General features: G+C 44.8%; 1 protein-coding gene across 2 annotated transcripts in view; it reads right to left on the bottom strand.

Moving 5' to 3' along the window:
• Positions 1-26503, bottom strand: part of TAFA3 (TAFA chemokine like family member 3) — a 182095-nt gene extending 155592 nt beyond the window's left edge. Inside the window, exon 1 of one of the 2 annotated variants that reach the window (XR_003944046.1) lies at positions 25912-26502. The gene's annotated coding sequence lies outside the window, so the exon portion shown is untranslated. Of the gene's footprint in view, positions 1-25911 lie in introns of both variants that reach the window. The other variant, XM_030221873.1, reaches the window with a different exon arrangement.
• Between the last annotated feature and the right edge of the window lie 343 nt (positions 26504-26846).

Genomic DNA, 26846 nt, shown 5'->3' with positions numbered 1-26846 from the left:
GCAAAGTGTTAGATGTTGACATGCAGCTTAAGTTGCTTTATAGCTTTAGAGGCGAGTTGATTGATGAAAATAAAAAAAAAAAGATCTTGAATTTGAAAGAACTGTGAGCTATAGGAGATCAAGTAGCTGTTGTTATAGACTTATCTGATGCCTCTAGGCTTTCTCTCTATTACTGCTTGAGTTCTACCTTCTCTTCTATTTCTGAGAAACCCAATTAGTAGCAACATTCCAGAACCTCAAAGAGTAACATTCCATATAGAATCCCAAAAAGTAGCAACACTCCATGTTACCAATCCCAGGGCAAGCAGTGGCTTCCCCTACGTTCATATCAATAATAGACTATGGACTTTTCCTCTAGGAACTTATCCAAAACCTTTTTTTAAACCCAGATACACCAACCACTGTTACTACATTCTCTGGCAAAGAATTCCAGAGTTTAACTATTCTTTGAGTGAAAAAATATTTCCTCCTATTTGTTCTAAAAGTAATTTCATTGAGTGTCCCCCTAGACTTTGTACTTTTTGAAAGAGTGAAAAATCGATTCACTTCTACTCATTCTACACCACTCAAGATTTTGTAGACCTCAATCATATCTCCCCTTACCCGTCTCTTTTCCAAGCTGAAGAACCCTAACCTCTTTTGCCTTTCCTCAAATGAGTCGTTCCATTCCCTCTATCATTTTGGTCACTCTTTGAACCTTTTCTAATTCTGCTATATCTTTTTTGCGATTCGGCAACCAGAATTGAACACAATACTCAAGGCGAGGTTGACCCATGGAACAGTACAGAGGCATTGTAATATTCTTGCTCCTATTTAACATCCCTTTCCTAATAATTCCTAGCATCCTGTTTGCTTTTTTGGCCACCACCGCACACTAGGCAGAAGATTTCAGCGTATTCTCTACAATGAAACCCAGGTCTTTTTCTTGAGTGCTCACTCCTAAGGTGGATCCTAGCATTCAGTAACTGATTCGAATTATTCTTTGCATTTCTCCACATTAAATTTTATCTGCCATTTGAATGCTCAGTCTTCCAGTTTCCTAAGGTCTTCCTCCAATTTTCCAGTGTGCATGTGTTTTAATAACCTTGACTAGTTTGGTCCCATCTGCAAATTTAATCACCTCACTCGTCATTCCAATTTCCAAATAATTTATAAATACGTTAAATAGCTCCGTCCCCAGTACAGATCCCTTTGGCACTTCACTATTCACCCTCCTCCATTGAGAAAAATGGCCATTTAACCCTACCCTCTGTTTTCTGTCCACATTAGTGTGTTGCTTATCACAGCCAAAAATGCCTTACTGTGGGGCATGATCAGGTGTCCCGTGGTAATTTCTGCATGTGCGCAGGCTACCCATGCGCTAAAAAATAAATATTTTTTAGTGCTGGGGACGGATCTGGGAACATAAGAATATAACAAAAGCTTTGCCATACTGGACAGACCAAAGGTCCATCAAACCCAGCATCCAATTTCCAACAGTGGCTAAGCCAGGTTACAAGTACCTAGCAAAATACCAAAACAGTAAATGCATTTTAAGCTGCTTATCGTAGAAACAAACAGTAAATTCTCCCCGAGTCCATTTTAATAATGGCTTATGGACTTTTCTTTTGGGAAATTAGCCAAACCTTTTTTAAAACCCTGCTAAGCTAAGTGCTTTTACCACATTCTCTGGCAATGAATTCCAGAGTTTAATTACATGCTGAGTGAAGAAATATTTTCTCTGATATGTTTTAAATTTACTAACTTTGTAGCTTCATTACGTGCCCCATAGTCCTAGTATTTTTGAAAAGAGTAAACAAGTTATTCATGTCTATCCGTTCCACTCCACTGATTATTTTATAAACCTATATCATCTACCCTTAGCTGTCTTTTCTCCAAGCTGAAGAGCCCTACCCCCTTTAGCGCTTCCTCATAGGGAAGTCGTTCAATCCCCTTTATCATTTTCGTCGCCCTTCTCTGTACCTTTTCTAATTCCATTATATCTTTTTTGAGATGCAGTGGCCAGAACTGAACACAATATTCGAGGTGCGGTCGCACCATGGAGCGATACAAAGGCATTATAACATCCTCATTTTTGTTTTCCATTCCTTTCCTAATAATGCCTAACATTCTATTTGCTTTCTTAGCCGCAGCAGCACACTGAGCAGAAGGTTTCAACGTATCATCAATGACGACACCTAGATCCCTTTCTTGGTTGGTGACTCCTAACGTGGAACCTTGCATGACGTAGCTATAATTCGGGTTCCTCTTTCCTACATGCATCACTTTGCACTTGCTCACATTAAACGTCATCTGCCATTTCCATGCCCAGTCTCATAAGGTCCTCTTGTAATTGTTCACAATCCTATTGTGATTTAACAACTTTGAATAACTGTCATCAGCAAATTTAATTACTTCACTAGTTATTCCCATCTCTAGATCATTTATAAATATGTTAAAAAGCAGCAGTCCCAGCATAGACCCCTGGGGAACCCCATTATCTACCCTTCTCCATTGAGAATACTGACCATTTAAATCTACTCTGTTTTTTTTTTTTTAAATCTTTTAACCAGTTTTTAATCCAGAATACTACCTCCTATCCTATGACTCTCCAATTTCCTCTGGAGTCTTTCTTGAGGTACTTTGTCAAATGCCTTTGAAAATCCATATACAGAATATCATCCGTCACACCTTTATCCACATGTTTGTTCACCCCTTCAAAGAAATGTAGTAGATTGGTGAGGCAAGATTTCCCTTCACTTTGTCTCATTAATCCATGGCTATGTATATGCTCTGTAATTTTCTTCTTTATAATAGTGTCTGCCATTTTGCCTGGCGCTCATATCAGGCTCACCGGCCTATAATTTCACAGATCACCTCTAGAACCTTTTTTTTTTTTTTTTTAAATCGGCATTACGTTGACCACCCCCTAATCTTCTGGTACCATGCTTGATTTTAAAGCTAAATTACATATTACTAACAATAGTTCTGTAAGTTCATTTTTCAAATCTATCAGTACTCTGGGATGAATACCATCTGGTCCAGGCAATTTGCTACTCTTCAATTTGTCGATTTGGGGGCGGAGAGTGGACATATTCTGTGCTAATTGGTTAGCGCAGCTACATTGCTACATGCTAACTGATTAGCACATGGTTAGCACATGAGCCCTTATTGCCTACAGAATAAGTGGCAGTAGGGGTCATATGCTGATGGGAAAATTAGTAAGTGGCCACTAATAGTGAAAATAGGAAAGTTGACCATTTTACTCCTGCAGTAAAAATGGCCTTAGTGTGCCTCCGACAGTCTAATAATAATGCCCTTTAACTTTTAAAATGCAAGAGAGAATTTATTGTTTTGCAAAAGTAACGGCCAGTCAGATATGAAAAGCTGTAGGATGGGGGTGTTTCTGAATCCAGAGAGTCACACTCAAGGCCTAGTCCTGGAGACACCCCAGCCAGTCAGGTTTTCAGCATACCCATGAGAGAGATTGACATGCACTGTCTCCATTGCATGCAAATCTATCTCATGAATATTCATTTTGGGAATGCTGGAAACCTGACTAGCTGGGGTGTCTCCAGGACCAGGTTTGGGAACCACTGGACTAGGGTGACATGAACGAGTCATCCCGTGTTCACAGTACTTGGGTGGGGGGGGGGGGGGTAGAAATGCAACTTATACACGAGTATCTATGGTATGTACTTATCTCCCAAGCCTACTCACATAAAACATTACCGGTTCAAACAGGGGCTCAGTTAATGGGGAACCTCAAGATTACACTTTAAAGTAGCCCATTTTCTAATCAGGTGAAAACAGAGACCTAATGCAGGGGGTCAGAGCTCAGAGTGCCACAGCTGTCCAAAGAGCAAATAAAAATCTAGGTGTTATTCAGAAAATAATGGTGAATAAAAAAAATATCATAATAAGTGCATAAGTGCATAATGGGAAAGACCAAAGGTCCATCAAGCCCAGCATCCTATTTCCAACAGTGACCAATCCAGGTCACAAACACCTGGCAAGATCCCAAAAAAATTATAAAACATTTTATACTGCTTATCCCAGAAATAGTGGATTTTCCCCAAGTCCATTTAATAACGGTCTATGGACTTTTCCTTTAGGAAGCCGTCCAAACCTTTTATAAACTCCGCTAAGTTAACCGCCTTTACCACATTCTCCGGCAATGAATTCCAGAGTTTAATTAAACATTGAGTGAAGAAAAATGTGTCTGTATCGATCCATAGCTTGATCTCACCTTCTATACTGCATGCTGTTCTGGTCACTATCTCAAAAAGGTATAGCAGAGCAGAAAAGGTGCAGAGAAGGGTGACAAAATGATTAAAGGAGGTGGAGCAGCTTCCCTACGGATAAAAGGGTTCTTCAGTTGGAAAACAAGATGGCTGAGAGGAGATATGATAGAAACCTTCAAAATCATGAATAGGGTGTAGCAGACAAACAGTGTGTGGTTGTTTTATCTTTTCCAACAGTATTAAGACCAGGGGACACTTCATGAACCTTAAAAGTAGCACTTTTAAAACTAAAGTATTTTTTCACCCAACATACAATTAACCTGTGGAATTTGTAGTCGGGAGATCTACCGAGGAAGATTAGCAGAGCTGGAAGGAACGTCCATAAATCATTCTTGGCCAGGTAGACTTGTGAGAGCAACTGCTTAACCCTAGGTGTAAAGCGCAAGGACGAAATTGATTCTTTGGGGTTCCTATCACATATTTTTCACTCCGATTGGCCACTGTTCAGATCAGGATACTGGATTTCTTGTCTGACCTAATGTGGCATTTCCTATGTTCATATGTTCTTAGAGCGAATGATAAGATTTCAACCCTTGAGGATTGTGATTTATAAGATTCATAGTTGGAGCAACAAAATAAATGTCAGATTTCCATAATCACTGTTCAATTATTACAAGTGTAACCTGGTCATTGTGGAGGCCTTTGAATGTACACCTACCCCATCCTGTGATATTTGTAGAAAGGACGGTATAGCAAATTGAAATAAACCATAAAAATCATAAACCACAATGATCTCTCCTCAATCCCTGAGTGCGTTCTGAGAATCCAGATCACTTGGATCCTAGAGAAAACCCTTACAAGCTACAGAAACGCCCTGGGTGGAATAAGATATTTAAATGCTAATCCTTGGAGATAGGAAAAAAAACTGCACACCTGTTAATAGACATTTATACGTTTCAGTTCTACACACTATTCGATAAACAGCTTTCTGAATGTGGGTGTTGTGCACATGAAATCTGCCCCGTTGGGGTTCCCCGGCTGCCTGCACCCCCTTTCCTTGTGCCTTCCCGGATCCCCTTTCACCTGTACTCTCACAATATGGTAGATTGTATGGTCTTGATATATGGGCTTTCCTATCATTTTATGGCATTTTTCCCTATGTTTTCTTTGGAATTTTATTGTAAACCTCTTTGATTATTACAATGATGGTATATTGAATTTTATAAACTATTATTAACTATAGAGGGCCCAGTTATAATGGGCTTCCTGTTACTAGAGACCATCTTACATGATCCAGTGACTTCAATGGACGACGCATATAAGGGACTCACATGGTGGTCGCGCTTTGAGTGAACTGACTTACAGCTGGTCCTGATGTCAGACAAATGTAGACATATTGCGCTTGATTTGGAAGCAAAAATCGCCATAATTACCGACGTTGAGAACAGTCAAAAATAGTCAACCAAAAATGTGCAAGACTAAATCTTGCTAAACAAACAGTAAATGGGATACGGCAGGAAAGAGAAAAGCTTAAGCAAGCATACGAAGTGTCGTCAACAGCAAGCAGAAAGCGTTTGCGAACAGCATCATCATTCGAATATGTAGAATCAGTGCGGTTAAGGTGGTTTCATTTGGCAGGAACACAGAATGTTTCAGTGCATGGTCCATTCCTGCGTGAAAAAGCAGACACGGTCGCCAACAAATGAATGCACGACTCATTTCAGTGCGGTAGGATGGCTGGACAGATTCAAAGACAGACGTGGAATTGTTACAGTGCTATCTTTACACTGTCAAGGACAGCAAAGTGGCTTTGCAGCACACTTTTGACATTGACTTATTCCTACCTAAGCGCGAGCGTTGTCTTAAACAAACATGTCTTCTGGACTATTTTAACTGAAATGTAGGTGTTAAACTTCGCATTTTTATTTGTTACATTCGTATCCCACATTTTCCCACCTTTTGCAGGCTCAATGTGGCTTACATATCACCATTAACAGAGTTAGCTGATTACGGTCTGAACAAATACATGGTATGAATGAATACAAAGTGATATGGTGGTAGAATGAGGTAGATGTAATTATGCATGTAATTGCCATTATAGAATCTGCGCTTAGCACATACACTTTGGCTGCCAGATTCTATATAGCACGCCTAGCATTCCGTGCTGAAATCTAAGTGCATTCCATAAAAACGCATGTAACTTAATTGGCTTAACAAGCCAATCGGCATTTTTAACAGCACTTAACAAGCAAAATAACGTGCATTTGCATATACTGTAGTTTACATTTTGTTGTTGATAAACATAGGTTGAAACAGAAATCGGGTGTGAGTTTTCTTTGAGTGGAAAAAAAGTTCTTTGTAGCCCAGTTTGGCTATAACGGACCTCGGATATAAGGGACTATTTTTGACAGTCTCCAGAAGTCCGTTATAACAACGTTCTGCTGTATGTGGGTAGAGCTCTGAATATCAGTCATACCAGCATCATTTCCAAGCACCAGGAAAGACCCAGATATGTAGCACTGGCACCTGGCTAGAACCCAAACACTAAGAGGCCCTTTTACAAAGCGGCGGTAAGCCCAACACAGGTTTACCGCATGCTAAAACTGAACTACCCGCCAGGGCAACGCGACTACTGGCAATACTTCCGGGTTGAGCGTGCGCCTTCCTGTGCTCCCTGGAAATTTTTTTTGTCTAGCACGGCGCTAACTCAGCAGTAATTGGGCATCACCATGTACTGCCCGGTTATTGCCATGTTATCATGACAGCCCTTATCGCCACCTCAATGTGTGGCGGTAAGGGCTCCCCACCACATGGCCAAGCGGCAAGAGTTCTCTTACCGCGTGGCCATATTTGTCTGGGAGCTTTTTACCCACTGCGGTAAAAGGGACCCTGAAGCATGGGAGCACTACATAACCCTTCCTCTCTTCGATCCCTATTGTGCCTGAAACATATGAACCTTACTCAACCACATCATCACCTTGTATTTGTTTCTCTACCGGACTTGGCGAATGCCTCTACAGTACTATGTAAGCTGCATTGAGCCTGCAAATAGGTGGGAAAATGTGGGATACAAATGTAACAAATAAATAAATAAATAAAAATGGCCCCACTGCTGTAACAGGGCCCTTTCCCGCAGCTTGTTAAGAGGACCCCTAAAAATTTGTAGGTCTAGATTAGCCGGGAGCAGAACGTATTTAAAGAAACGCTGACTGCCATCAGCTGAATATTGACCCAAGAGTTTTGTGGGTGTAAGACCCATGAACAAGTGGTGTCACCTCTTCCTTCTTCTATTTTGTATCTCTCCGGTGAATCGGAGCTCAGCTTCATTATCATGGGTGAGAACTGTACTGATAAAAAGCTCTCATCAGCTGGAAAGAGGCAGACTATGTATAGCACATCAAGGAATGTTGGAGAGCTTCATTAGATTTTCATCAAATAAAAATCAATGGGATGGTAGAATATGATAATCAGCTTACTCAGATCACAAAAGAAAGCTGTTCATTAAAATATCATTTACCAAAATATTAAACTCAAGGACGAGAAGCCTGGTGGTTGCATTTCTTCAGATACTGTTGGATTGACTTTTCACGCCAGGAGAGACTGAACTGCATTAACTGTGTTGTCACAGATGAAGGGGCCAAAATGGAACTTTGTCACCCATGGAAAGCAGGAGGGCTGTAGCAATTTCTGCAATTTGGCCTGGGCACAGTCCCGATTTAAATGGCTCCTTTGAGGAAAGCTAGAACAACTGAAGACAATGGGCACGTGGCTGCTAATCTTATAACGAAGGAAGACTACGAGGCAGCAGATGTTCAGTACGTGGCAAACAGCTCTGCCAATGTCTGCTACACAACACTACAGCAGCTAAGCCCCGATCCAGCAAAGACTTGGCTGCCCCTGCACTGCCCATCAAAACCCTGTTTCTTCCACTCTCCATGGTGCTGAACTTGCCAAGCTTCATTCAGTCCTGCCAAAGGCAGACAATTTTGAGCAAGTTAATGCCAGTGTAAAAATGCCATGTAGCAAAAATGGTACAGAAACTCCTATGAATGTGGCAATAGGAAAACTGAAAATTGCAACAGCAAGAACACGATCTAGAGCCCAATATTCAAAAAAGCTGACCTTCTAAATTACAGGGCTCATTTACTAAGATGCACTAAAAAAAAATGGGCTTAGTGCTTTTTAATACAAGACTTTTGCGCACACTAAGCTCATTTCTACCGAATCTCTAAAATGGGGCTTTTTTTTTTTCAGGTTCTGCATTACTTTTTCCATTAGTGCATGAGACCTGCAAAAATATAAATGTGAGAGCATTCCGTCCCTTCTAAATAAGAGGCAGTTAGGTGGCACTCATAGTAAATGAATGACGTGACGGCAGATAAAGACCTGTACAGTCCATCCAGTCTGCCCAACAAGATAAACTCATTTTACATGGTATGTGATACTTTATACCAGAGTTTGATTTGTCCTTGCCATTCTCAGGGCACAGACCGTAGAAGTCTGCCCAGCACTCTTCTTGTACTAAAAGTTCTGAAGATTCTGGAATCCTAAAGAGTTACAAGATTCCGGAATCCCAATTAGTAGCAACATTCCATGTAGAACCCCCAAAAGAGTAACATAGTAAATGACAGCAGATAAAGACCTGAGCGGTCCATCCAGTCTGCCCAAAAAGATAAACATGATATGTGATACTTTATATGTATACCCAAGTTTGATTTGTTCTTGCCATTTTCAGGGCACAGACCACAGAAGTCTGCCCAGCACTGTTCTTGTAGTAAATGGTCTGAAGCTAACATTGAAGCCCCTTAAAATTTACAGTCCAGCCCATCCATATCTATTCAGTCACGATCAGGGCATAGACCGTAGAAGTCTGCCCAGCACTGGCTTTGCTTCCCAATTACCTGTGTGGCCACCCAATCTCCAATACAATTCCATGGATCCATTCCTTCTAAATGTGATTCCTTTGTGTTTATCCCACGCATGTTTGAATTCTATTACCATTTTCATCTCTACCACCACCCGCGGGAGGGCATTCCACGTATCCACCACCCTTTCCGTGAAAAATACTTCCCGACATTACTCCTGAGTCTGCCCCCCCCCCCCTTCATCCTCAATTTCATGTCCTCTAGTTCTACTGCCTTCCCGTCTCCTGTGTTAATATTTTGGCAGGTCTCATGTGCTAATGTGAATGTGCTACCAAGATAACCCTTCCACACCCATTCCACACTATGCTCTCTCCCGAAAAAATTACAAAACAAATAAATAGCATGTGTCGATCTGCAGCCCCTCCCTACCTCTCTACCCTCATCTCCCCCTACGTTCCTACCCATAACCTCCGCTCTCAAGACAAATCCCTCCTTTCAGTACCCTTCTCCACCACCGCCAACTCCAGGCTCCACCCTTTCTGCCTCGCCTCACCCTATGCTTGGAATAAACTCCCTCAGCCAATACGCCAAGCCCCCTCCCTGCCCATCTTCAAATCCTTGCTCAAAGCCCACCTCTTCAATGTCGCCTTCAGCACCTAATCACCATACCTCTATTCTGGAAATCTAGACTGCCCCAACTTGACATTTTGTCCTTTAGATTGTAAGCTCTTTTGAGCAGGGACTGTCCTTCTTTGTTAAACTGTACAGCGCTGCGTAACTCTAGTAGTGCTCTAGAAAAATGTTAAGTAGTAGTAATTAGCAGCTGCTGACAGGCAAATTACCTCAAAAAAATGTTACTGCATTTTGTGATAAGCATTAACTGCCTTTATGATGAGATTCACCCAAAGCGGTGTACAGCAGGTACAGTTTAACATAAAAACTTACCATTTTGTTAACAGCAGAACTGTAAAAATGGCCAAATATAAAACATGAATACAACAGAGATCCCTTTTACAGAGCAACGTTAAGCCCAACACGGACTTATCACTTGCTCTTCCAAGACTACTGCCTGCTCGATGCAGGTTTTTTTTTTTTCATTTTCTAGCGTGGCAAACGGCGCACAGCAAAAGCAGAATTACCACAGGGCACCTGGGCATGCCCGTGGCAGTGCTGTTTTTGTGCAACGTGCTACACACATGGTAGCAGGGGCGTAGCTATGGGGGGAACGGGAGCCTGGGCCCCCGCAAATTTCATCCAGGCCCCTGGTTTGGCTGGTGGGGGTACCCAAACCCCACCAGCCAAAGCCTTCTTCAGCACGGTTTCTGGCGCAGCTGCATTCACTGCCTGTCCCCTGCATTTCTTTCTTCTTGCTCCTCTTGTGCACACTGATGCTCAGCGGTCTCCGGCGCAGCCATGTTCGCTACCTGCCCCCTGCTCTTCTTTCTTCTTGATCCTCCGCTGAGCGTCAGCGTGCACAGGAGGATCAAGAAGAAAGAAGAGCAGGGAGCAGTCAACGAATGTGGCTGCGCCGGAGACCGCGCTGAAGAAGGCTTCAGCTGCCGGGGGTTGGGGACCCCCGTCAGCAAAGGTATTTGTTTATTAGGTGGTGAGGCGGTGGGGGGGGGGCAAGGAGGCGAAGCGGCACTCAAAATTTGTCCCCAACCTCGGTCTCTGGCCCCCTCCCACTGTGAGATCTGGCTATGCCCCTGCACGGTAGCCCTACTATGCCTTTGAAAAAAGGACCCCTTCATGGGCAAGAGCAGAGCAAAAAGTTACTTATAGATTTATACCTGCCATCAATTTCCTTAGCTTTATGAGCAGAGTGCTAAAATCAGGGCTAAGTTCTTAATTTGTTTCCCCACCCTAACCTGCTCCTGTTCCACCCACTTTTTATATTCCTAAATTGAAGCATTTAGTGAAATTCTGAGCATAAATTTAGGCCCTCAGAGCCCTAGTAAAATGTTCAAAATGGTCAATTTAGGAGCGTTGGATTCTTTCCTATCTAGCTCATGTTGGAGTTCTTTTCTGAAGTATCTCCATTACTTTATCATGTTTTGTGTGATCTAATCATTTTTTTTTTTAGCTAAGCAGTACAATAAATTATATAATAAACATAATTCTCAAAATTAAGAGCCTAAATCATTTAAATATTGGCTCCTTGTGGATCATATAGGATGTTCAGCAAAAAATGATTTACTTAAAAAAAAAAACTTCAGACACAAAATCAATTATTAAATGCCATCGTTTTCCAAGAGAGGGATGTCAGATGGCATTATCTTTACACTACCACAGTTTGCAAAAGCTGCAGTTCCTGCGACCTCGGAACACTCACTGCCTTCACATCAAAGCTTGCTGGTCCAACCATCTGCTTTTCACGCAGCAAGACGTCCTGACTGAGGACCTGAGGAGACACCTGGGCACAGCGATGTTAACACCGCGCTATCAGTTGTTAAATGGGATGCCGGGTCATGCTTCCCACGTCTGCTTGGAGATCGCATTTCCCTTCTCTTAGCTGTCAGTCTCATAATTAGAGTCCCTCAGCCCCCACACAGTGCACAGACAGACTTGGAAATGTGTTGACTGCAGTCAGACCTCAGTTCTGCCGACTGAAATTTACAGTTCCAAAGCCCTCTCCCCATAGTATCGTCTACTTACTGTGTCTACGTTTTCCCGCTCTCCTCCAAGAGGTGTGTATTAAAATGCAGAGCACAGTGGCAAGGTGCTGGCATGAAATGCAGGAACAGGGAAGGTATCACCTTAGTCAAAACAGCTCATAAATGGCCTTTTGGCATAGAATAAGTCCACCATTGCCTAATTCTATTCATTTGTGCACTCAAATTTCTGACTAGGATGCAAATTTGTGCATACGAGTTATAGCATAAAGGTCAGTTGTGCACAACTTAATTCAATAATTGGTGTTATTCCCCACGATATTCAGCCGGCAGCGGCCAGCGGTTTTTTTAAATGCTAATCGTCACTGGCTAAATTATCCCCGGATATTCAGTGCAAGGCCATCTCTGGGCAACAGCACTGAATGTTGGGGATCATTTTGGGCAGTCTGGCCACCTGGAGCTTATGCGAGTGCAGCCATGGCTGAATATTAGGACCTGCAAATTGTGTGGGGTTTTTAAGTGCCAGAGCCCCATCTTCCCCCCCCCCCCCCCCCCCACTCCAATTATTATTTTACATTTTGCTCACACCTTTCAGTAGTAGCTCAAGGTGAGTTACATTTAGGTACTCTGGATATTTCTCTGTCCCAGGAGGGCTCACAATCTAACTTTGTACCTGAGGCAATGGAGGGTTAAGTGACTTGCCCAAGATCACAAGGAGCAGCAGTGGGATTTAAACCGGCCACCTCTGGATTGCAAGACTGGTGCTCTAACCACTAGCCCACTCCTCCACAATAGAAACATTCCAAGTAGAATCTCAAATAGTAGCAACAGAATTTCAAATAGTAGCAACATTCCATGTAGAATCTCAGATAGTAGCAACAGAATCTCAAATAATTTATTTGGATTTTGTTCACAACTTTTTCAGTAGTAGCTAGAGGTGAATTACATTTGGGTACACTGGATATTTCTCTGTCCCAGGAGGGCTCACAATCTAAGTTTGTACCTGAGGCAATGGAGGGTTAAGTGACCTGCCCAAGATCACAAGGAGCAGCAGTGGGATTTGAACCACCCACCTCTGGATTGGCTTCAATCTCACTCTTTGCAGTGAGCCACCCTTGGCATCTCTGCATCTCTTGTTGGGCAGCATGAGAGCAGTGCTCCGGGGTCTCTCTCATTTCTGTGCACCCTAACAATGAAGGATGGTCAGGGATTTGTACAGAAATCAAGCAGACCATACTGTGCACCGGAATCACTTGCAAAGACACAAGAAATCGCTTAATAAACAGCAGCGGGACGCTTTCGCGCCACTGACAAATTTGCTCTTGTCCCTTTCATTTCTGGTTTGGAAATTTTGTAACCAATCTGAGGATCCCCTGGGGGGTTTGTTTGTTTCGTATTGTGAAGATCCCCCTAGAGATCCAGGAGGAAGGCAGCCCAGATGCCCAGATCCAAACTCCGATCTCTGGGGCTCAGTCACCGACCGTCCTCTAGCCCTCACTCCTTGCCCGTTCTCACCCTTTTGTTCCACCAAGTTGATCCTGGAGTTGTAGAGCAGGAAGAGCTCTTTCCCCCACCCCAACTCCCCCTAACCATGAAGGTAAGCTCCCGGGCTTACCTACATCCCTGGTGGTCCAGCGAGATTGTGAAGGGCAGGAGAACAGCCTCCTCGCTCCTGCCCCTTATGGCGCCTCTGTAAAATGTCTGCCATGACCTCTCATGGCAGCTCATGGTACTACACAAAGTACTACGATCTATACTTTGCGTAGTACTGCGAGCTCCCATGAGAGGTCGCAGCAGCCACTTTAGAGGTGCCACAAGGGGCAGGAGTGAGGGTGCTGTGCTCCTGCCCCCAAATACCTCACTGGACCACCTTCACAGTTGGGGTGGAGTGGGGGGGGTCTTGATGCAGGCTGAGGGGAGAGGGAGGGAAAAGGAAAGAGGGGACATTAGAGGGATGGGAGGGGACTTGAGGGCTTTTTTTTTTTTTTTTTTAAGGAAAAAAAAGTTGAGGGTGCCAGCCTGATATTCAAAGCCAGCACCTAGGACAGCTCTGACCTGTTCTTGACCTGCCCACTTTTTGATTGGGCAGTCTCAGGGAATATTCAGCACCACTTAACTGGACAGTTCCTCTGAACATCCCCAGTTGGAGGGCAGGAAGCTATTTAAGCAGTTTAAATTGCTTGAATATCAGCCTCATTGATTTTATCTTACTGGGCAGACTGGATGGACCAATACAATGCTATAATTGGTACAATTTGGTGCGTACCTGCCTTCAAGGGGGTGTGCACTTAGGAGGGGAAGGGGTGGGTCAGAAATGTGTCAGGCTGTTACGCATGCAGGTTACAGATCATTTACATGCCTGAATGCGTACAGTTAGGTACAAGCATTTACGCCCATTGAGCTAAAGTGCTTGTGTGTGAAATTAGGTGTGTAAATGCAGACGTGCACTAGTATTCTATAAACAGCAGTTGCACGCACAACAGCCATTCTAGAATTTGTGATTAGCATGCATCATCCCAGCATCGAAATTTCAGTGACCTTTGACCTTTTGAGAATTTACCCCCATGTGTAGGTGTGGGGGGGGGAGGGACCTGGCGTCAGGGGCTCCCTGCTGCAGCTGTCATTTTCGTCTCCTGTTTAGAGAGCTGCACGGGGATGGGGATGGCGGGATTCCCCTCCAGGTACCCTGTGGCAGCCATTATGGTTTAGTACCTGTTGCCATTCAATTTCACATCTAGAACCCCTGGCTCAGGGTCACCTAATGATAGATGTTGGGAATGAAAGAACTGCCTACCAACAGCAAAACCAGTAGGGGTGCAGTCGTGAGCCCAGTCACTGCTCTAGCATGCAGAAGAGGGCCAGTACAGGCCCACATTCATCAACAAAATAACCCAAAAATGGGGGGGGGGGAGGGGAGTCCCACAAAAGTACTTAGAAGAAAAATCAATCTATTCTTAGAAACAGATTCTATTGGCAATTAAGTACGGTAAAGTGTGCCCCAGGTTCACTCCCAGCTGAATTATGGTTTTTCTTCATCGCTCTGCTTATCTTAAGCCTTTTTGAATTCCTTTACTGGTTTTGCCTTCACCGAGAAGTTGTTGCCTTTATCCATCAATCACCCTCTCTGAAAAGAAATGTTTTCTAATGTTAGTCCTGGAGATTTCCCCCTTTGAGTCTGATAGCTTGACCTCTTGATCTACTTCTCCATTAGAAATGTTTACTTCTTTTATACCTTTGAAGTATTTGAATGTCTCCCATCATCCCAGCCAGGGCCGGTCCTAGGGTCTCTGGCGCCCCCCCTACAGACTATGAGTTGGCGCCCCCCCCCCCCCCCGCATCTCCTTTCTCTCTTCTCCCACCCTGCCCCTGTCCAGTGATTCTCCTTTGCCCCCATCCCCCTCCCATTTATGGCCACCTGCCTGCCCTCTTCTCCCCCCAACATCCCCCTTTTTCTTCTTCCCACCCTGCTTGGTTTGTCTTTTTTTAATTTACCTCCGTCCCAGCGGCCGCGTCATTTCAAAGCCCTGCCCGTCTCTAGCCTTCCCTCCCTTCATGAGTTTGTTCCCTCAGAGTCCCGCCCTCGAGGAAAGGATGTCAGAAGGCGGGACTCTGCAGAATGAACTCACGAAGGGAGGGAAGGCTAGAGACGGGGCAGGGCTTTCAAATGACGCAGCTGCTGGGATGGAGGTAAATTAAATATTTAAAGCCCCGAGGGCGGTGCGGTATGGCGGCGCAGCACCGCCCTTGAAGGCAGGTGCCCCCCTGCGGTGCTTGCTCCGCTTACCGGGTTTGACCGGCCCTGACCCCAGCCCATTTCCTCTAGGGTAAGTGCTTAAGCTTCATCGCCTAACCTTTTTTTTAGTGGAAAATCTGCATTGTTACAACAGTCCTTTCCTTTTTCATTGAGATTTTTATTTCATGCCAGTTTCTCACTGTTCCCCTGAGTAGAGGCTTGGTCTGCCAAACATTAATCATCTGGTACAGTCAGGCATGGAGGCGGTTGCACAAGATGTGCCAAGGCCAACAGAGGTGCTAATCATCACAGAATATTTTAAGACTCCCATTACACAGTAGTTTAGGTTAGTTCATCTTTTCTTTTGAGTTTAATCACGCCTGTAGGACGTCTTAATTCATACTTTGAAAAAAAAAATTTTTTTAATAAATCAGGGGGAGGAAGTGACGTCACCGGGCAAAATGGTCGCTTGAAGCGAGAGCTCCCGCTTCCCCGCGCAAAGCTTTTTGGCGTTACCTCAGATAGAGGTACAGCTTAAAGTGTGAGTCGGGTGCACGAGACTCTTAAAGCCTAACGGAAGCAAACAAAATACAAGTACGCCTGCGAGCCTCGCTCAAATCGCTTTTTCTGGCAGCTCGGCTGCAAAACACGTGGCCTGTATGGAACCAGCGGCGTTAGTTCCAGCACGCTGCACTGAGAGGCCCGAGTCCCAAGATTTATTCATATCAGACCATGAGCGAGAAGACCCTGAGCCTGTGAAATTTCCTGAACTAAGAGACTGGCTAATGGAGATGCGGACGGACCTTAGAGCGGTCCGCATAGACTTAGCTGCATTGGGGGCGGACTTGCGCAGCGAAATACGGGACCTCTGTAACCACCTGGAAGAGCTGGAAGGTCGAGTGGAAGAGCATGAGAGAGGGATAAGTGTCCTTGATCAACAGATGGGGGAGATGCACACAGGAATCCAACAGCTCACAGATAAACTAGCGGATTTAGAAAATAGAAGCCGGAGGTGTAATCTCCACTTTAGAGGACTGCCAGAATCGCAAGTTTATATAGACTGTGAGGATGTGATGCAGAAAATAGTGAGTCCCTTACTAACAGAGGCCGGGTCGACTGTTGAACCAAAGGAAGTTCATTTGGAGAGATCGCACAGAGCTCTGGGTATGGCGAGAAATAATTTACCCAAAGATATAACTGCTTGTTTCCAAGACTTCAAGCTCCAAGAGTGAGTGCTACAAGCGAGCAGGAACATTGATAACTTCAAGTGGGATTCCTATCAGATTGCAGTGTTTCAAGACCTAGCCACAGTTACTTTGAAGAGGAGAGCAGACCTGAAGTTGGTCACTGCGAGACTGCGCGAGCTGGGCATCAAATACTGTTGGAGGCACCCATCTGGTCCCGGCGTCTTCACGGGAGACAGGGTTTGAATTGCCTAGAGAATCTCATCCAATTCAATGGGCATAAAGAGCTGCTGCTGTGCCCCTGTGGTAAGCCTAGGCAAATGGATGTGTTCTAGGAAGATCGATATATCTGTCTCTGAAGGGGCAATATCTGGTGTATAAAGCTTCTCATAGAACTGTTGAAAGAGCCGCTGCATATGAAGGTGGTCTAAAGTCAACATCCCATTTTCATCTTTCAGACTAACAATGTGATTGCGTGTAGTTTGCTGCCTAAGTTTATGGGCCATAAGTTTGCTAGCTTTATTGCCGAATTCATAGTGAGTCTTGCGGACCCGCTGAAGTTGCTCTGATAGATCTTCTAATTGTAATTCATACAATTCTTGACAAAGTTTATGAGCTTGATTTATCAGCTGAGCCGACTGCTGGGCTGGCTGCCGACTTAAATGTCTACCTCTAATAATCTTTGACGTAGGGAATCTTCCGCGTTCTTTGAACATGTGCACGCAGCGCGATAAGATGACCCCTAATTACCGCTTCAGCCCATCCCCCAAAATTCCTGGCGATACCTCCCCATTGTCATTAAATTGAATGTATTCTTTAATTTGCTTTTCAATCTGAAATACGTGAGACATATCCGATAGAAAAGAATCGTCTAATCTCCATTCTGGAGGGGTTTTTGGAGGACCCGTCATACCGAGTTGTAACAACACAGGGCTGTGATCCGACCACGTACGTGTCTCAATCTTAACATCTAGGAGCCTATGAGAATATCCCACCTCCCCCAGCCACAGGTCTATTCGTGAAAATGAAAAGTAAGTATACTCCCGTCGGGTAGGATTGATTTGACGCCAGAGATCTTATCACATGTCATCGCTTAAGAAATGCATGGAACATTTCACGATCTTGCTGCATTGCCCTAGTGGAGTTATCTAATCTTGGGTCTATCGTTAAATTAAAATCTCCTCCCATGAGTAAGGATCCCACCTTATGTTTTAGCAATTCTTGGTCTAATTGCTTAAAGAAGGCCCCATGCTCCATATTGGGGCAGTAGACATTTAGTAGCGTATATCTCTGGGCTCCTAAAACAAATGCTATAAGTATATAACGGCCCCCATTATATCAAATTACTTTCTCAACCTGCCATGGTCGGGAATCAGCAAACATCACCACCACCCCCTTAGTCCTTGTACCATCATGATTGGAAGCAAAATATTATATCGGATATTTACAATGTTTACACAGTGTTTCATGCACTGGTTTCAAATGTGTCTCCTGTATCAGGGCAATATCAACCTTTAATCAGATCAACTCTCATAATAAGAGCTGACGTTTCATAGGAACATTTAACCCCCTGACATTCAGGAGCACCATATTTATATCACTCAGTAAAGGTTAACTGTGTAAATAATCGGTCCCACAAGTGGTCCTCCCCCTGAACCCCGCCCCATCCCCCCACATCCACCAGAGCCTCTCATTACCTTTCATACTACCCCCTTCCCTCTCTTTCAACTCCCTCCCTCCCTCCCCTAACCCCCGCTTGATTTCAAGGCTCCTCCCTATGTAGAGAAGGGACATCCAGCAAAGGAAGTGAGCCTCCCTTCTCCCGCCCCCCACATCATATTATCTTATATAACAGTTTAACTACCCCCATTGTCAAACACAACACCAAAACACATGAACCAGAGTGGTATCGTAATCTCTCAATCCAACAAGCAGACTCCACCCAAAGAACCTCTCGTAAACTGTGGCATTAACAAACCACATTACAGCATATCATGTCTCATGTTCCACTTTCTAAGGATATACATGAGGAATATGGGATCCCCATCTCTCAATCCTTCCAATATCTCCAAGTGTGAGACTTTATCTTTAGAAAGGCTAGAGGGGATTTGAGTTTAAATGAAACGAATCTAGAAAGGGCGATGGTGAGTGGGGGAGGAAGGGGGGGGGGGGCTTTCCAGACTGTATAAAGCTCTTCTCTCACATAGTGGACCGGTCATGTACTATCTGATGAAGTGGGAGCGAGCTATGGGAGTGACCTATGAATTCTCACAATGGGAGAAGATCTTTAAATTACTGCTTAAGGTCTCCATTTCTGGTGCTTTAATGGAAAATGGGTACAAGACCTTACATAATTGGTATTATACCCCTCAGCGATTGCATAAAATGTTTCCCTCGATGTCAGCTTTATGCTGACGTCAGTGCGGTCTAGAGAGTGATATGTACCACATCTGGTGGGCTTGTCCCAGTGCCCAGAAGTATTGGTCTAACATCTTGCGGTTGGTTCATAGCCTCACCAAGCTTTCGTACCCTATGAAGATGGAAAACTGTCTCCTACATGTTAAACCGATAGGAGTAAAACCACACATTCATCAATTGATTACTTTTGTCTTTGTGGCTAGCAAGTTGGTGTTGGCCACGACCTGGAAGCAGAGCACATTACCAGGTCCTTCTGTGGTAGTGCGGAAATTGGATCCTATCCACCTGATGTCTAAGTTGACAGCCATGCGAACTGGACATTTATTATCATATCACAAAGTTTGGGACACTTATGTGAAATGGTCTTCTTGTCCGGACTCCTCCCTCCTTCTCACATAAAGACTGTAGAGAATATGGGAGGGGAAGTTGGTTAGGGGAAGGGATTAAACGAAACATGTATAGCTTACCAATGGGAAGATCACTATTGAGATATGATACGCTATGTTTGTAGCTGATGTTGTGTGCAACTGGACTATTTATTGTTGTGATCGGTTGTATTTCTCAATAAAAGCTATTTATAAAAGATAAATAAATAAAAATCAGGTTGAAAAGTGCAGCTTATATAGTGGCAAAGTGGTGCATTTTCCTTGTCCTCCATTTGCAAATTCATGTTGCCTGTTCAGTGACTGGGAGTGAACAGACATGGTAAGGAGTGTTTTGATAGGGTGACAGTGGCTGCAAAAACCAGGACTGCTGCTACTTATACCAAACAATACTTCAGCATCACAAATATTATGGCCATTCATAAACATATATATGTTTTTTTATAGAGAGAGAGAGAGTACCCTCTGATATTACCCACTCTTTTAAGCAGACCATAGTACTGCTAACTGGTGATATAGCACTTCTTTCATCAGGTTACTCATTCATAGCCCATATAAGCTACAACACCACCTGTAAGAGGGGTCTCACAGAAATCAAGAGCAAGTGAGAACGGCCTTAACCCTAGTCCCTGAAGAAAGCAGTTGAATCCCGCGGAGTCGGGCGGTTTCAGAGGAAGGCGGTTGAATAGTTACAGCGTTTACACTTATTTTCAGCGAGGCATTTCTAAGAAAGATAAGTGATTTGGGAATTGAATTACTTTGCCATTCTTGCAAGATAAGTGATTTGTCAATTGAACTACTTTGCCATTCTTGCTTTATCTGATAACTTTAGGTGCAGGGTGAATCACTAAAAAGTATCGTGGAAGATAGCACTTGTGGGGTTTTTTTTTTTTAATATAAAAAAACCTTGAATGAGTAACCCGATGAAAGAAATGCTATATACCACCAGTTAGCAGTACTATGGTCTGCTTAAAAGAGTGGGTAATATCTGAGGGTTCTTTCTCTCTCTCTCTCTCGCACCTCCAACGTTCTAATGAAGCCTCAGCTGGAAACTTGAGGTGGCATAGATAGCTGATTTAGTGTCTGCCCCGCCCTTGCATCACAACGTGACGTCGTCGAGGGCGGAGCGCTGACACTGAACGAATGGCATCGCCTTGCCAACCCGTTGCTCGGCGGCCTGCAGCGGTGAAGGCGGCTCTGCGCCAGCGAAGGGGCAACGGTCTACATCCTCCTCTCCTGCTCCACTGTCTTCTGCAGCCGTTACCATGGAGGACTGTCAGGCAGGCGAGAAGCTCTACCGGGCCGAGTACGCCAAGAGCGGCCGAGGTTCCTGCAACAAATGCGGGCACAGCATCGCCAAGGACTTGTTGCGACTGCCCATCATGGTGCAGGTAGGCGCGCAGGCTGCAGCACATGGGGGCGGGGAGCAGGGCTCGCATACCAGCGATCGCGCTGATCGCTCAAAACCTTACTAGCGCCCATTTCATTGCTTTCTGAAACGGGCCTTTTTTACTAATATATATATATATATATATATATATGTTTATGAATGCCCATAATATTTGTGTCACTGAAGTATAGTTTGGTATAAGTAGCAGCAGTCCTGGTTTTTGCAGTAATTAACATTTTATGTTACCAGAGACAGGGATATTTATACTTCGGATTCTGTTGCTGCCTTTGTACTTATGCATACAAATGTTGAAACATGTAAGTGCTATTGTTGGGGCCTGAAAAGCCTGAAGAGGTATTCATGCAAGTGTATTAAGGGCCCCAGGGAACTTCCAGCTCTGCCCCCCAAGATTTTGAAACAGGGGCGTAGCTACGGGGGGGCCACGGGGGCCTTGGCCCCCACAAATTTCATCCGAGCCCCTGGTTTGGCTGGCGGGGGTCCCCAACCCTCGCCAGCCGAAGCCTTCTTCAGCGCGGTCTCCGGCGCAGCCATGTTCGCTGCCTGCTCCCTACTCTCCTTTCTTCTTGCTCTTCCTGTGCACGCTAACGCTCAGCGTCAGCCTGCACAGGAGGAGCAAGAAGAAAGAAGAGCAGGCAGCGAACACGGCTGAGCCAGAGACCGCGCTGAAGAAGGCTTTGGCTGGTGGGGGTTGGGGACCCCCCGCCGGCAAAATATTCGTTTGTGAGGAGGCGAGACGATGGGGGGGGGTGAGGAGGCGAGGCATGGCGGTGGGGGGGGGGAGGAGAGGCACACTCAAAATGTGTCCCCAACCTCAGGCTCTGGCCCCCTCCCACCGTGAGGTCTGGCTACGCCCCTGTTTTGAAATGACCTGTACTACCATCTTTTTACTTACATGTAACTCATTCTGACTGTCCAGTAGGACACAGAAATAAAACTAAATATCTTCCACTCACTACACAGGGATAAAATTCAAGTGACAGAAGCACATGGCCAGTGTACTTCATCCTTAGAAAATGCACAACCCCTTCCCCACTTCCACCAAGCCGCTCTCTCCCCTCCTCCACCTCTCACCACACTCCAGTGCAGCCCTCTCTCCTCCTCCCCCCCCCCCCCCCACTCAGCCCTCTCTCCTCCTCCCCTCCCCCCCCCCCCCACTTCCATACATTCTCATCTCTGCCCCTCACTTGCTCCCTTCCATCAGCCCTCATTCTCTTCTCTTACACTCATCCTCACTCTTGCGGTGTTCTACATTACCCCAATTTAATGGGTGCCGAAGATCTGACCCCATCCTGCCAATTGTCGTCTTCACTCACCATGATCAAAATGAAAGGTGGGGAGGTCCTAGACCCAGCTTTCTTCAGTCCCTGTGGCCACTATCAAGAGACTGGGCAAGTCTTTATGGCTCTTTTATGACTGTGTCAGGAGGTGGGGTGACCTGCAGTAGAACACTTCAGCCTCAACAACCACAGCAGGAGACACTGGTAGAAGGTGACAGCAGTGGTTCTCTGCTGATAAAGCCTGGGAAACCCCACCAGCCCCCTATTGCTCCAGTTCCAAGCCCTTCCTGTTCATCTCTATCCACACATGAATAGAAAGTTAAACTACTACTATTTATCATTTCTATAGCGCTACTAGACGTACGCAGCGCTGTACACTTGAACATGAAGCGACAGTCCCTGCTCGACAGAGCTTACAATCTAATTAGGACAGACAAACAGGACAAACAAGAGATAAGGGAATATTAAAGTGAGGATGATGGAATAAGGGTTCTGAACAAGTGAATAAGGGTTAGGAGTTAAAAGCTGCATCAAAAAGGTGGGCTTTTAGCTTAGATTTGAAGACGGCCAGAGATGGAGCTTGACGGACCGGCTCAGGAAGTCTATTCCAGGCATATGGTGGAGCCCCTGATATTCTGTGCTATTTAACCTGCCAGAACGGCTGCTGACCGGTTAAATGGCGCTTAACTAACTATCCACTGATAGCGTGGGATAACCAGCTATACCCCGTTGAATATCCCCAGTTAGCGGCTAGCTGGTTATATCGTGCAATATGATTGTCTATCCGCCAATTTTTAAAGCAGGACGTCAGGAGTCAGGACTCACAGAAACAGATCAGCGAAGGCGCCGGGGACCGGTGCTAAAGAATATTTCAGTTGGCAGGGATTGGGGACCCCCACCAGCAAAGGTACAAGGTGGCGGGGGGGGGTCGAAAATAGAGGGGGCCAGGGTTAAATCTGTGGGGGCCCATGCCCCCATGGCCCTACCTAGCTACGCCCCTGGCCAGATGTGGAACCTACTCAGTTGGGAGTAATTGATTTAACAGGCAGAGAAGGTAAGCACTGCAGGCCAGCCATCTGAAATATCAGAGCACAGATGATACTGCTGTCTTAAACATTCTGCAGGACTCATCTCCCAACAGAATTGCAATGGTGTGTGCTGTGCTATACTGTGGAATAAATATTCCTATAAAGTTTAAACCTCTGTCTTGCTCTGCAGTCAAGGCAATGTTTTGAGGTTATTTTTTTTTTTAACTATTCCAACGCTGTAGTGTACTGGGATTAAGTGGAGGAGGGAATTATATCCCCCACCTTCTGTTCTTTTTATGCAGTCTTAATCGAGACATAAACACATTTCCTCATTCGATTAGGGACTGGATAAATCTATAGCTATCCAGACAGAATAAATACTATCACAGGAAGGAACTGTCTAGATCTGGGACAGGGGTCAGTAAGTGAGGCATATTCCACCAGCTCCTGTTCCATGTGTACAAATCATGGGGGAAGACAGTGATTTTAGAGACAACAGCACACACACCCCCAAAAAATTGAGAAGAGGACGCTGAGTCTACGTCAGCCTGATTCCCCTCCTCCCTTATGAAAAGCTTACAGTCTTGAAACCGAGTTAACACTTGACCATGGAAACAGAAACAGCAGGATCGACCCGGAGGTCCATTTAGTCTCCCCAAGTTCATTTCTAGAGTGGCACAGAGCCCAGTTCCAGGCTGGAGATTTCAGGACAGTTCTGTTTTGAAAGTACATCCCAAAGCAGTGTGGGATTTGTAGTGCCTGATCCTGCCCATTTAAATCAGTGCTATAAATCCCATAATGCACTGGGATGGAGTAGTCTGAATTGGAGACACCTGAAGACACTTTCCTTTGAAGAACCTGCAACAGGGAAGCCATACCCCAAATCCCATCTACCTCCTTCCAAAACCGAGCCATGCACTAAGCAAATGTTTCACACTCCACAATGAATTCTGAACCAATTACTCTATGCACTAACTCCACGGAAAGAGCCCTTCCCTTACCGATCCCTTAGCAAATCGGTAAGGGAAAACAGCATGCATGAAGGAAATCGCATGCAAATGAGCTGCTCGCTGTTAGCTCATTTGCACACGATTTCCATCCAAAGGAGGGGAAGCCAGTCGGCCAGCTGAGCATGCGCAGAGCAGCCAAGCGTTATGCTGGCTGCTCTGCGCATGCCAAAGACGGCTTCATACACGTCCTTCACTCAAAAAAAAAAAAAAAGGACGTCCCTGATGAGCCCTTGGACATTTTTTTCTTCAGATTTTGTGATGGGCGTCCTACTCTTGGATGTGTTTTTTTACGTGCCCGAAATGACCACGTCGGAGAGAATCGGGGATCGGGACGTGCGAGGACGTCCAAATCAAAACTATTTGGATGTCCCTTTCGATTATGCCCCTCCAGGTCTCTCTCAGCCAATCACAGACAGCTGAACGCATTGTGATTGGCTGAGAGAGCCCTGGAGGGGCATAATCGAAAGGGACGTCCAACTAGTTTTGATTTGGACGTCCTCGCACATCCCGAACCTCTCCAGTGTGGTCATTTCAGGCACGTAAAAAAAAACACGTCCAAGAGAAGGGACGCCCATCACAAAATCTGAAGGGAAAAACGTCTAAGTGCTCGTCAGGGACGTCCTTTTTTTTTTTTAGTGAAGGACGTCCAAGTGTTAGGCACTTGAAAGGACTTGAACTTTTTTTTTCTTCCAATTTTTGCGGTGGGCGTCCTCCATGGGTCCCGCTCACAGCAGCCCCAACGAGAGGTGCAGACCTCCCGTTAGGTTTTCCACGGTGCATGGGGTCGGAAGGCTGTGCATCTGCCTTGCATGCGCATTATAATACTAATTAGCTCATTTGCATTCTGCTTAGCTGCTACCGTGACAGGAAAATGGCTCGGAGAACCCTTTTGTGCATGTCCCAGTTTACTACTTGCTCACTAGACTGGCTAGAACTGGTTTAAAAACCACGTTGCTGGCCCGTTAAGTTTAGTGCATCTGGCCCCAAAGTAGTAGTTGATGAGGGGCTGATACCTCCCCCTTGTGACACTTTTTCAGAGATCTCACAAGCAGATTGTACCCATCAACTTTGTGCATCTGCATCCGAGGAAACTGTATGTGTTTTGACAGAGCTGTCAAGCTACCCATTCCAGGAGGGAGACTTTTTGACCAGTCCTGGATTTCTGCCAACCTGATGCATTATGGGGCCTGCAGCATTGACTTCAACGGAAAGAATCATGGACTACAAATACCACACTGCTCTGGGATGCAAGTTTAAAACTAGGACTGGCCAAAAAGTCTCCCTCCTGGAATGGGTAACTTGGCAGCTCTGGTTTTGAACAGTCTTTGGGGAGTTTGAGTTACTGCAGTCTGGGAAGTCAGAGGTAAAAATCTTTTAAGACCATGCACTGAACTTTATACTGCAGATTGAGGGCTGATACAACTTCAGCGTCTGAACGAGGAATTAATTAAGCACTAATTCAAATCGCAAACAGAATAGAAACCAAAATATATTCCAAGCAGCCGTAGTATTTTCCTTCCAAACTTCAGTCCTACAGCTTGCAAAGATACACAATAGAACTCATGCAAAGAGGCAAACGATTCCGATTCCTTGAGCCCCCCTTTAGCGTTCCAGTCCTGGCCTTAACGACCACCTGCTTTTCACAAAATACAATCTTCATTTTAAAACGACCACAGTTAAGCGAACACACACACACAAAAGAATTACAGATTGCTCCAGAACCGAGTCAACTGCACAGCACAAAGGGGAAAAAAAAAAAAGACATACCTGGCATTTGTCCATGAAACGGGCATCCATCAGTAATACTTCTTAAATTTCCATCACAGCAGAAACCATGCACCAAAACAATATTGGAAAGCTATTTCCTTTAAGCTTGCAACAAGGGCTTTTTTTTTTTTTTTTTTTTTAGCACAAAAGTGTGTTGTCTCCCGCCATACTATCCAGGTGTCAAAGTGACCTGTTTTCCTCCAACTCCAATTAGCTGCCCAATGCCGAGTCCCAAAACTTGTGCCTTCGCCTGATGGATGGGGGGATGGGGCGTCGGTTCCTGGGTATCTTGAACAGTTTTCTAGCCTTCCTATGATTTTTATGTTCCTTGAGTAAGTTGTGGGGAAGGAAGCCCCAGAGTTGCTAATTCAGAGAGAGAAAGCAGTCTGATGTTTTTCGTCCTTCTCTGTGCTTGGGTCTTTGGAACTGCATTGAAACAAACCAGGCTGCCTTTATGGCTTCACTGGTAGCTTCAAGCCAGCAGCCTCCTCTGGGAGCCGGGCAAAACACTGGAAGGGACACACTGACCCCTACCGTTCCACAATGGAACTGCAACACTATTGTTTTGACAAGGAATCGCAGAAAAAACACAGAGCTGATTTTGCTTATTTATTTTGGGCTGCAATATTTAAGCCTCGTCTTTTCTCTCTTCTCAAGTGCTATTTCATTTATTTAAAAAAAAAAATTCGTACGCAACATTTCTCACTGAATCAAACCGGCTTCGAAATGTTACATTCTAACCCTAATCGATAATAAAACTGCATTCGTTAGAACAATATTTTTCTATCATCTCCTCAGTAGCCAAAATTCACAGCAGCTGCATTAGAGAATTATGTCAGGTGAAATAAGCAAGATTTCAGGCTCTACCTAAAACTCATCACAGAATCAGCTGCCTTAGTTGATTCCACTCCACAATGTACTGTGGTGGCTTAGAA

The sequence above is a fragment of the Microcaecilia unicolor genome, chromosome 12, assembly GCF_901765095.1.
Source record: "Microcaecilia unicolor chromosome 12, aMicUni1.1, whole genome shotgun sequence".
Taxonomy (NCBI): Eukaryota; Metazoa; Chordata; class Amphibia; order Gymnophiona; family Siphonopidae; genus Microcaecilia; species Microcaecilia unicolor.
Note: the sequence above shows the minus strand (reverse complement) of the source record. Positions and strands in the feature narration are given on the sequence as shown.